The sequence below is a fragment of the Tupaia chinensis genome, unplaced genomic scaffold (genome assembly GCF_000334495.1).
Source record: "Tupaia chinensis unplaced genomic scaffold, TupChi_1.0 Scaffold000207_1, whole genome shotgun sequence".
NCBI classification, from domain to species: domain Eukaryota; kingdom Metazoa; phylum Chordata; class Mammalia; order Scandentia; family Tupaiidae; genus Tupaia; species Tupaia belangeri.
The window spans coordinates 1,200,326-1,211,390 of record NW_006159682.1 but is presented as its reverse complement, the minus strand read 5'-3'; the positions used below and the strand labels follow the sequence as shown (position 1 = coordinate 1,211,390).

General features: G+C 40.7%; 1 pseudogene; it reads right to left on the bottom strand.

The window, feature by feature from the left end:
• Window positions 1-335: 335 nt before the first annotated feature.
• On the bottom strand, window positions 336-7,562 carry LOC102496081 (cilia- and flagella-associated protein 36-like; annotated as a pseudogene).
• Between the last annotated feature and the right edge of the window lie 3,503 nt (window positions 7,563-11,065).

The following is an 11,065-nucleotide window of genomic DNA, read 5'->3' as shown; positions in this document are numbered from 1 at the left end:
CCCACCACTACCACCACCCCGCCCCCTCCACTTTACAAGCAGGGCGAAGGGTCTCTCTTTGCAACTATTAATAGATTAGATCACTCTACGTCGTCCTCCGAGAGGGAAGCCATTGATCACCAAACCCCAAGGCCCAGTGGATGTCAAAAACAGGCAACACGAGAAAAACGGGTGCCATGTTAACTCTGACCTGCAAGTAGGAGACTCCCCAGAAGTCGCCAATCTCCGTACGACCAAAACAAGTAGAGACTATTTTTCCCCAGTGCGTTTTAAGCTGACTGGGTTGGCAGAAAGGTAAAGAGAGGAGCCAGCCAGTGCAGCAAGCAGGCAGAAAATCAGGCATTCCCGCGAGCAAAGACCCGCCCCTTCGTACATGCGCTGGCTGGAAGTCCGAGTGGAGGCCGGAAGCTTGGGCCTTGAAGCCTGGCAGCCAGACTGGAAGCCAGAGCTCGGTGGAAGGAGGCGGTAAGCGGGGCCTCTTTCAGAGCGGTTGGGTTAAGGTGGCGACAGGCCCTGATTGCTATAACCTGACAAAAGGCGACAGAACCTTCCTCTGTGCTCCCAGAGGGCTTCTTCAGAGTCAATTTCCACAGTTCCTATCAGAGCTTAGAATCTTTTTCTTTGTTTTCATCTTCAAAGTGTTTATTAAGAAATGAAAACAAAACAATTCTTTGGAAATTATATTTGTACAAAGCAGAGGTCTTCTTTCAGACTCCGGATGGAATTTTGTCTGTTAACATATTTGATGTCTACATGCTAAGAATAATTGACTATTTTAAAAACTGCCCCTCTTCCAAGAAGAACAAAAATAAGAAAGGTAAAAATCTATGGGTGCGGGCTAGCTCTGTAGCCTGGGAGTTAAGGCAACTGGCTCCCTCATGGCCAAACACGCAGTTTGAGTCCCAGCACTTGAGAAACATGCCTACCCAACTTGTGATTGTGCCCAAAATCCTGAGGGGAGGGAGGGATGGAGAAAGGAATCGTGGTGGGAATACTGGCGGGAAGTGCTCTCTTTCCCGGTCTTGGTCTTTCTGGTGAGCCTGTAAGACCCCTAGCAATTTCGGGACCAGCAGTTAGCATAATGGCTATGTCGCTGGACTCCCACGTAGTCGACCGCGGTTCCTGTTCCGGACCCGGTGGCTTAAAACTCACGCCGGGCGCGTGTGCATGCGCGCCCAAGATCCCAAGAGGAGAATGGAGGAGAAGGGATTGCGGCGTGGCCATCCCCCCTGGGGGGTGAATTCTCGCTTTCTGTCTGTCTCTCTCTGTCTGTCTGGCGAGCACACGCACCCTATAGCAAAAACCTCTCCAAAAAAAAAAAAAAAAGACCCCTAGCAATTTCGGGACCAGCAGTTAGCATAATGGCTATGTCGCTGGACTCCCACGTAGTCGACCGCGGTTCCTGTTCCGGACCCGGTGGCTTAAAACTCACGCCGGGCGCGTGTGCATGCGCGCCCAAGATCCCAAGAGGAGAATGGAGGAGAAGGGATTGCGGCGTGGCCATCCCCCCTGGGGGGTGAATTCTCGCTTTCTGTCTGTCTCTCTCTGTCTGTCTGGCGAGCACACGCACCCTATAGCAAAAACCTCTCCAAAAAAAAAAAAAAAAGACCCCTAGCAATTTCGGGACCAGCAGTTAGCATAATGGCTATGTCGCTGGACTCCCACGTAGTCGACCGCGGTTCCTGTTCCGGACCCGGTGGCTTAAAACTCACGCCGGGCGCGTGTGCATGCGCGCCCAAGATCCCAAGAGGAGAATGGAGGAGAAGGGATTGCGGCGTGGCCATCCCCCCTGGGGGGTGAATTCTCGCTTTCTGTCTGTCTCTCTCTGTCTGTCTGGCGAGCACACGCACCCTATAGCAAAAACCTCTCCAAAAAAAAAAAAAAAAGACCCCTAGCAATTTCGGGACCAGCAGTTAGCATAATGGCTATGTCGCTGGACTCCCACGTAGTCGACCGCGGTTCCTGTTCCGGACCCGGTGGCTTAAAACTCACGCCGGGCGCGTGTGCATGCGCGCCCAAGATCCCAAGAGGAGAATGGAGGAGAAGGGATTGCGGCGTGGCCATCCCCCCTGGGGGGTGAATTCTCGCTTTCTGTCTGTCTCTCTCTGTCTGTCTGGCGAGCACACGCACCCTATAGCAAAAACCTCTCCAAAAAAAAAAAAAAAAAAGACCCCTAGCAATTTCAACAACAACAAAAACCCTTTATATGTTGGGGAAGGGGCCAGCCACTGACCACTTGCAAATTGCCACTTAACTACCAAAAAAAGTTTAAGTTTTTGCTATAGAGCGCCTGTATGTGCCAGAAAGAGATAAAGAAAGAAATCACCCTCTTCGCCCCTCCACCCCTTGCACAGCATGGGCATGCCACAATCCCTTTCTCCATTTGCCTCTTGGAATTTGGGGTACACATATACCATGCCTAGCATGACCCCCAAGCCACCAGATCTGGGAGTTGAACTGCTGTCAGTCATGTTGGATTCCAGTGTCACAGCCACCACACCACCTGCTGGTCAAGTTTTATCCAAGAAAACCAGCGTTATAAAAACCCGGGAAAGGAATGTTTAAGGAGCTGTTCCTTGAACCAAGACCAAACAAAACCATCCCCCTGGGGGGTGATTTCTCCATTTCTGTCTCTCTGTCTCTCTGTGTGTCTTTGGTGAATGGCCGCACCTGATAGCAAAAATCTCTCTCAAAGCAAAGAGATTAACACAATGGATTTCCAGTGGAAAAATTTTGGATGGTTTTCTTCTCATACCGTAAGCATTAGGACTTGACCACTCTTCCCCCTTTGCTTTTCTGCAGTGGGCCAGGGTCCTGGCTATTGGAGCCTTTTGTGTTACTGTTTTGCTTGTTTTCTTGGACCTCATTTTTGGGGACAAAATGGGAGACATTTACAAAAGCAAGGTGGAATTCATTAGGTAAGTATATCACCAACTCTAGTCAGTGTTTCTTAGACTGTCTTTCTTGTGCTATTCCTAAATTTATAAATGACAAATATACAAATGACAGAATACTTCTGAAAATGCCATATTTAAAAGTAACCCCAGCTCTAGCCCTGGCTACTTAACTATTTAAAGTTAGAACCAAAAAATATATATAAATAAAGTTAGAACCAAGTGTCCCTTTTTTTTTCCCTGATGGAGATCACGGGATGACCAGAAAAATAAGAATTCATTGTTATAACTGTGGTGGTGATTCCATTTATTAAATTGTTTTATTCAATATTTCTTAGCTTGACATATGCAACATGTCAAGTTTTCTTCCATGTAGGTCAACTTTTGCATAATCTCCATACAATCATCTGTCAATGCCAAAAAACTTTTAGTACATTACAAGTGATAGTACCAAGTAAGGAAAGTGTTTTTCCATCATTTTTGTTTTCTTTTGTGTTAGATTTCAATTAGTCCTTGTCTTAGTCTATTCAGGCTATTATAACAAAATACCTTATAGTGAGCAACTTATAAACAATAAAAATGCATTACAGTTCTGAAAGCTGAGAAGTCCACAATCAAGGCCCAGCAGATTTGGTGTCTGATTTGGGCTCATTCTCTCCCTCCAAGATGGCACCTTGTTGATGTATTGCTTCTGCCTTTTCTGGGGGGAGGGAACTGAGAGCTCCCTTCAAACTCTTTCACAGGAGCACTAATTCTACTAATCACTTCTTCAAAATGTGACCTCTTAATATCACCGCAATAGAGATTAGTTTCAACATGAGATTTGAAGGGAGATGTTCAGACCACAGCATTCCTTCTGCCTTGTTATCTTGCCTATTCAACGTGGTTACTCCTCATAATCATCTCTTCAGAAGATGGTTTAAATTGAAAGGCTTTTCTTTATTGACTTAAAAAAATCTTATTTAACCATATTGTCATTTTTTAAAAATGTTACTTATTGGTGCTGACAGGTGGTGTGGTGGTTAAAGTGGATTGGTAGATTCCCACGACTGACCACGGTTCAAAACCCAAACTTGGCAGCTCGCTTTCTCCCTTCTTCTCTCTCTCACTCTCTCTCTCTGAGCAAATTAAAAAATAATAATAAATAGAATTAAATGAACAAATAATTCTTTTTTAAAATTTTATATTATTTCCATGAACAAGACGAAGACAGAGACAGCAACCCTAGCAGGGTCCCAGTGCCACATTCTACCTCCAGCATCAGCCAGCCCTAGATCATGAACATGCACATAGGTGTGAGCCCAATTGCTGGCCCCTCTTTTGCCTTTCTTGTAAGTCGTTTCAAGTGCGTATGATTATATACATTTTTTAACATACACAACAGTCTATAAGTTTACTTGCAATCAGTCTTGCTAGTTGTATTAATTTGATTCTCTAAGGTTTGAAAGTTTCTGTTTATTATAGAACTGATTAGTCTATTTTTTCCAATTTTATTCTTTTCCAATTTTATTCTTTATTTTTTTCAGTTTTATTCTTTGTCAAAATCCAATTTTCCCAGCACTCTTTTAAAGAGACTGTCCTTTCCCTATTATGTCTTCTTGGTGACCTCATTGAAAATCAGTTGACTGTGTATGTTTGGACTTATTTCTAGACTTTCTATTCTGTTCTGTTGGTCAGTGTTTGTTTTTATGCCAATACTATATTGTTTAGATTTCTATAGTTTTGCAATATAATTTACAGGTGGAGTGTCATGCTGCCAACTTTGTTTTCCTTTCCCAGCATTGCTTTAGCTATTTAGTTTTTTATGGTTCCACATAAATTTTAGATTTTATTTTTTCTATTTCTGTGAAAAAATAATTCCATTGGAATTTTGATACAGATTACATTAAATCTGTATATTGCTTTACTTGTATCTTCTTTAGTTTCTTTTTACTTAAGGATTAAATAATTTATTTTTAAGAAAAATTGAACTTTTATTCATTTTTAAAAAGTACTTGTTAAGAACTTAAGTTTCTCTGCAAGCAAAGAATAATGTGTGCTTCTCCTCACTTTGTATTTGAGATCTGCTTAGTCCTTATATCTTTTCCCATAGACATCAACTTAACTCTCTTCTGCTTGAAATAATGTTCTTGTTGCCGGAGTTCTTTTGATAAATTTGTGATTGGTCCTTCAATGCTTGCATATTCTAAGCCAGGAATCTTCAGGCTTTTTTGTGGGAGGGAGGAAGTTTCAGGCAATGCTTCCACCTTTCATGCCAAGGGTTGTACTGACTGATTAGCAAAGTGCACTTTAACTTCTGAGGGTGGATGTGCAAAGGGTTCATAATCCCCCTGGGAATTACTCATTTTTGCAGCTTCACTAGAATGTACTGGGAGTTCTTCTGTTTTAGCCTCTGGTAACTGTTTCTTTCCTTTCGTTCTTCCTCCTGGTCATATTCCTCTTTTGATTTTCTGAGAACTTCCCTCAGCATTTTCATCTCTTTCTGTTCAAGGTCACTGACCATTCAAGGTCAGAGAATACACTATTTCTCTCTTGAATTATTCCAACGGTTTGCAGCTTCATTTCAGTGTTTCTCTGAACCATCATCACTTTACAGGCTGCAAAATGGCTTGTGGTGTGTGGGTCTTTGCTAGAGAAGTACATGCTTCTTGAAATTGATCTTCATTAATCCCAATTTCTTTGAGATAGCTTTCTAACAGCTTTTCAACTAGGTCTTTGTATTCCTGATGAATCTCTATATAGGTCAATTTGCTTTCTTCTTCATCATGAAAATCTAGTTAAATGAACAACCACTGTAATGGCTGGACACTCATTTATAGGGCCTGATTCTGGTTCTGCCGTAAATGGGCTCCAATTTGTTTCCAGAACTGAAAGCAGAACTCCAAGCCTAGTTTATTTTTTCATTGTTTATAGTTATCAGTGTACAAATCTTTCACTTCCTTGGTTAATTTATTCCTAAATTTTTTAAAAGATGCTCTCATAAATAGGATTGTTTTCTTTTTTTCTTTTCTTTTTTTTTTTTTTTTTTTTGAGAGGTTTTTGCTCTAGGGCACGTGCGCTTGCCAGACAGACAGAGAGAGACAGAGAGACAGAAAGCAAGAAATCACCTCCCCCTAGGGGATGGCCACGCCGCAATCCCTTCTCCTCCATTCTCCTCTCGGGATCTTGGGCACGCACGTACATGCGCCCAGTGTGAGTTTAAACCACCGGGTCCAGGACTCGAACCACGGTTGACTACATGGGAATCCAGCGACATAGCCATTATGTTAACTGCTGGTCCCAGGATTGTTTTCTTGATTTCTTTTTCAGCTGGGTTGTTACTTGTGAGTAGAAATGCTTTTATGTGTTGATCATGGATCCTGCCACTTTTCTGAATTAATTTATTAGTTCTAACATTTTGGGATTTTTGTTGTTGAATCTTTAGAGTTTTCTACATATAGGATTATGTCACCTGTAAGTAGAAATAATTTTACTTCTTCCTTTCCTCTTTGGATACCTTTTATTTGTTTTTCTTGTCTGATTGCCCTTACTAATAAGACCAGTATGATGTTAAATAGACGTGGCAAGAGTATCCCTGCCTTAGCCCAGATCTTAGTGGAAAACCTTTCAGTTGTTCCCCACCGATTATAATGTTAGCTGTGAGTTTTTAATAAATAACCTTTATTATGTTGAGGACCTTCTGTACAGAAATGGTTAAATTTTTAATCAAGAATGGATACAGAACTTCAAGTGTTTTTTTGCATCAATTGAGTTGATTATGTTATTTTTCATCTTTTATTCTGTTAATGGGTTATATCACTGATTAATTTGCATTTTTTAGAGGTTTTTGCTATAGGGCGTGTGCCAGAAAGACAGAGAGAGACAGAGAGACAGAAAGCAAGAAGTCACCCCACCCCACCCCCCGGGGAGATGGCCACGTCCCAATCCCCTCTCCTCCATTCTCTTTTTGGGGTCTTGGACACACATGCACACGCTCCTGGCGTGAGTTTAAGCCACTGGGTCCAGGACTCAAACCATGGTCAGCTACATGGGAGTACAGAGACATAGCCATTACGTCAACTGCTGGTTCCTGATTTGTATATTTAAAATCAGTCTTACATGCCAGGGACAAATCCCTCTTAGTAATGATGTATAATCTTATTTTTTCCCCTATAGGGCATGTATGTTCACCAGAGACAGACAGAGATAGAGAGAGGGAAAATGAGAAATCTTGTTATTTTTATCAAAAAATAATTGATTGTTTATTCATTATTTTGGCTGACTTTTTTTTAAGAGGTTTTTCTATAGGGCGCGTGCACTCGCCAGACAGACAGAGATAGAGAGACAGAAAGCGAGAAATCACCCCCCGGGGGGATGGCCACGCCGCAATCGCTTCTCCTCCACTCTCCTCTCGGGATCTTAGGTATGCACGCACACATGCCCGGCATGAGTTTTAAGCCACCGGGTCTGGGACTTCAACCGCAGTCAACTACGTGGGAGTCCAGCGACATAGCCATTACGCTAACTGCTGGTCCCTTGGCTGGCTTTTTGAGGGCATGGAGGATAAATGCAAGCTATCTTGTCAGCTATCTTGCTGACACCTTGAGGACCCAGCCTGGTGGCACAGTAAGTTGCAGGCTGAGCTGCATTGTTGGAAGTCATGTGTCTGGTTGTGGTTTGAATCCCCATGTCAGCTAGGGGACACACAGGTTGAGTGTGCCCATGTACCCAGGATACTGAGGAGCTGGAGGGCTAGGAATGGGGACAGATTGTGGTGCAGCAGGACGCTTTTGAGGTGCTTTCTCTCTCTCTCTCTCTCATTTTCTCTCTCTTACCTGTGTGCTCATGTGTACACATGCTCTTGTAGTGAATAAAGTAAATACACTTAAAAAAACTGAAGTGGGGACCAGCAGATGGTGTAGTGGTTATGTTGCTGTACTCCCACATGGCTGACTGCAGTTTGAGTCCCGGAGTTGGTGGCTTCAAAATCACGCCAGGCACATGTGTGTGTGTACCCAAAATCCTGGCAGGAAAATGGAGAAGGAATTGAGGCAAGGCCATCCTCCCTGAGGAGTGATTTCTCACTTTCTCTCTCACTGTGTCTGTCCCTCCTTGGCTAGCTCACATGCCTTAAGGCAAAAACCTCTCAAAAAAACAAAACAAAACAAAACAAATTGAAGTGAAGGCTTTTCAGAATAGCATGTTGCCATTTTTTAGTACAGGTTGAGCATCCCTAATCTTAAAATCCAAAATGCTCTTCAGTCTGAACTATATTGAACATTGATATGATGTCACAAGTGGGAAATTTCATACCTGACTTCATGCTACAGGTCTAAGTCAAAATACAGGTGCATAATATACAGTTTCTTGTGTCCCCACAGGAAAAAAGACCCTCCCACTATCCTTGTCTGGTAATGCCAAACAAGCCTAGATTGTCCACATGGGTGACTAAAATGTGACCTTTGCTTTTTGATGATCAATATATAAAAAATCTGTTTATGTACAAAATAATTTTTTAATTATTTATTTAATTTTATTCATTCATTCATTTTAATTTAATCAGAGAGAGAGAGAGAGAAAGAGAGAGGGAAAGTGAGAAAGCGAGCCACCAGGTTCAGGACTCGAACCGTGGTCAGCCATGTGGGAGTATCCAGCACCTTAGCCACCATGCCAACTGCTGGTCTCCAAAATAATTTAAAATATTATATAAAATTACCTTTAGGTTAATGTTTATAAGGTATGTATGAAATATAAATGAATTTTGTGTTTAGAATTGGATCCAACCCCCAAGATATCTTATTAAGTATATACAAGTATCCAAAAATTTTGAAAATTATCTAAGTCCAAAACACTTCTTGTCCTAAGCATTTTGGATAAAGGAAACTGCATTTACAGAAGTATCAGATTATTTTTACTTACACAATTGTGTTTCTCTCAGATATTTATTTAAATCTGATAAGCACTAACATGATGCTTTATGAAACTGACAGTTAAAATAACAAAATACTCCATAGTTTATTCCTGTGCCAAAAGCTATGAAAACTATTTCTCAAAAGTTAAAAAAGGTATTCTCAGAAACTATAAAATAAATTAATGCCCACCAGAGGATACTGCAACTGCATACACAGACATCGTATCTTCACTGCCTTGGTGACATCATATCTTCATAACTCAAGTTGGGGGAAACTAATACTTAATTACTTATCCTAGACAATGTTACACATTTATTTTTTTCCTCTATAACTTCCTCTTCTTTTGGAAGAACGGTTACAATGAAAAGGACCTGTGTAGATTTAGAGAAAACTTGAGAGACAAAATTGAAAGGCTATCTTAGAGTCGACAGACTTCTGTTATTCTAATGTTCAATATATACTTCTACATCCTTAAGCGAGACTTTCTAGGAGTATAAAGAAATAAAAACAAAACACAAAAACACTCCCAGTGATTGAATCAGACACAAACACAGTGTGTCTTTCAAAGTGACAATTCAGATTTTTCTATGGATGACAGTTTAAGAACACCCATTCTCTTGAGGGATCCTTTGTGACTTCTGCTTGATTATTTGGTGATTTCTTCAAGACCTTTATCTCTGAAAGTATTTTATTTGCTTATTTGTTTATGATTCATCCCCTCCTACCACATATGAACTCTAACACCCCAGTCTTGTATACCGCACTATTACTGCCTTCTAGAATAGTGCTGGCACACAATTGGTGATCAGTAAATATTTATAGAATTAATGAATTCTACTTCCATTGTGTAGCAATTCTTCAAATAGTAGTTCGAAATCTTCACAGTTCAGTCCCTACTGTTTGCCAGGCAAGACAAACTTAAAGATAAATTTAAAAGAAGTGTCAAGAGGCAAAAAAAAAAAAAGTAAATAGCATGTATCCATTTTTCTTGAAGAACAGTCTTTGTACATATAACATTTCTGTCAACAGTGGACCACATGTAAGTCTGTAGTCCTGTAAACTCAGTTCGCAGTAAGGGCCCCATGCAAGTATACCATTCTTAATCTTTTATACTGTATTTTACTCTACTTCATCTAGGTTTAGTTATGTTTAGACACACGAATACTATTGTGTTATAGTTGCCAACAGTGTTCAGTAGAGTAACGTGCTGAACAGGTGGAGCTGAGAAATTCCTGTTGCTGGTGATGTCGTAGCCATTGTGATGTCATTGTGCAGTGCAGTACTCATGATTGTGTGGTAATACTGTTGTAAACATACCTGGTGCCTTGCTAGTATAGCAAGAAAAAATATAGAGCACATACAAACATACAATCATATACACTACATAGTACTTGATAATAAATGACTATGATTTATATACTTATATCATATTTTGATCATTATTTTAGAGCATATTCCTTCTACTTACTAAAAAAAGTTTACTGTAAAACAGTATATGCTTGATGTAAGATTATATTTTGTTCATCATGGCCTTGCACTGGGACAAGATATGGAGGCAGAGACAGTGATGTTGATGAGACTAACCTTATGTAGACATAGGCTTATTTACGTGTTTGGGTCTCAGTGTTTTTACCAAAAAGTTTAAAAATTTAAAAAAAAAAGCAGGGATCAGCAGATGGCATAATAGTTACGTTGCTGGGCTCCATGTAGTCGACCGTGGTTCGAGTCCTGGACCTGGGGGCTTAAACTTGCGCCGGGCGCGTGTGTACATCCCCAAGATCCTGAGAGGAGAATGGAGGAGAAGGGATTGCAGCGTGGTCATCCCCTAGGGTATGATTTCTCGCTTTCTATCTGTGTCTCTCTCTGTCTCTCTGGCAAGTGCACATGCAAAACCTCTCAAAAAAAAAAAAAAAAAGAGAGAGAGAGAGAAAAGAAACAAATTATTTTGAGTTCAAATAAATTTTATAACAAAGCATGAATTTTAGCTTTGAACTTTCTGGTATGCTAGGCAGAGACCTTGTGTATATAGTGCCTATTATCTGACAATTGAACATATTTGACAGTTGGTCTAAAAAGAGTATTTCTTGATACTATGTTTTCTAAAAGCACTTTGTCACAGAATCCTTATATAAGGAACCCTTGGAATTATGTAGTGGATAATATTGTTTAAAGTTCGGATGATTCTTCCCTATATAATGGTTTCTTTATTAGATCCTTGCTAAAAGATAAATGCATAATATTAAATAGAACTTATTGGGGCCAGCAGGTGGAATAGTGATA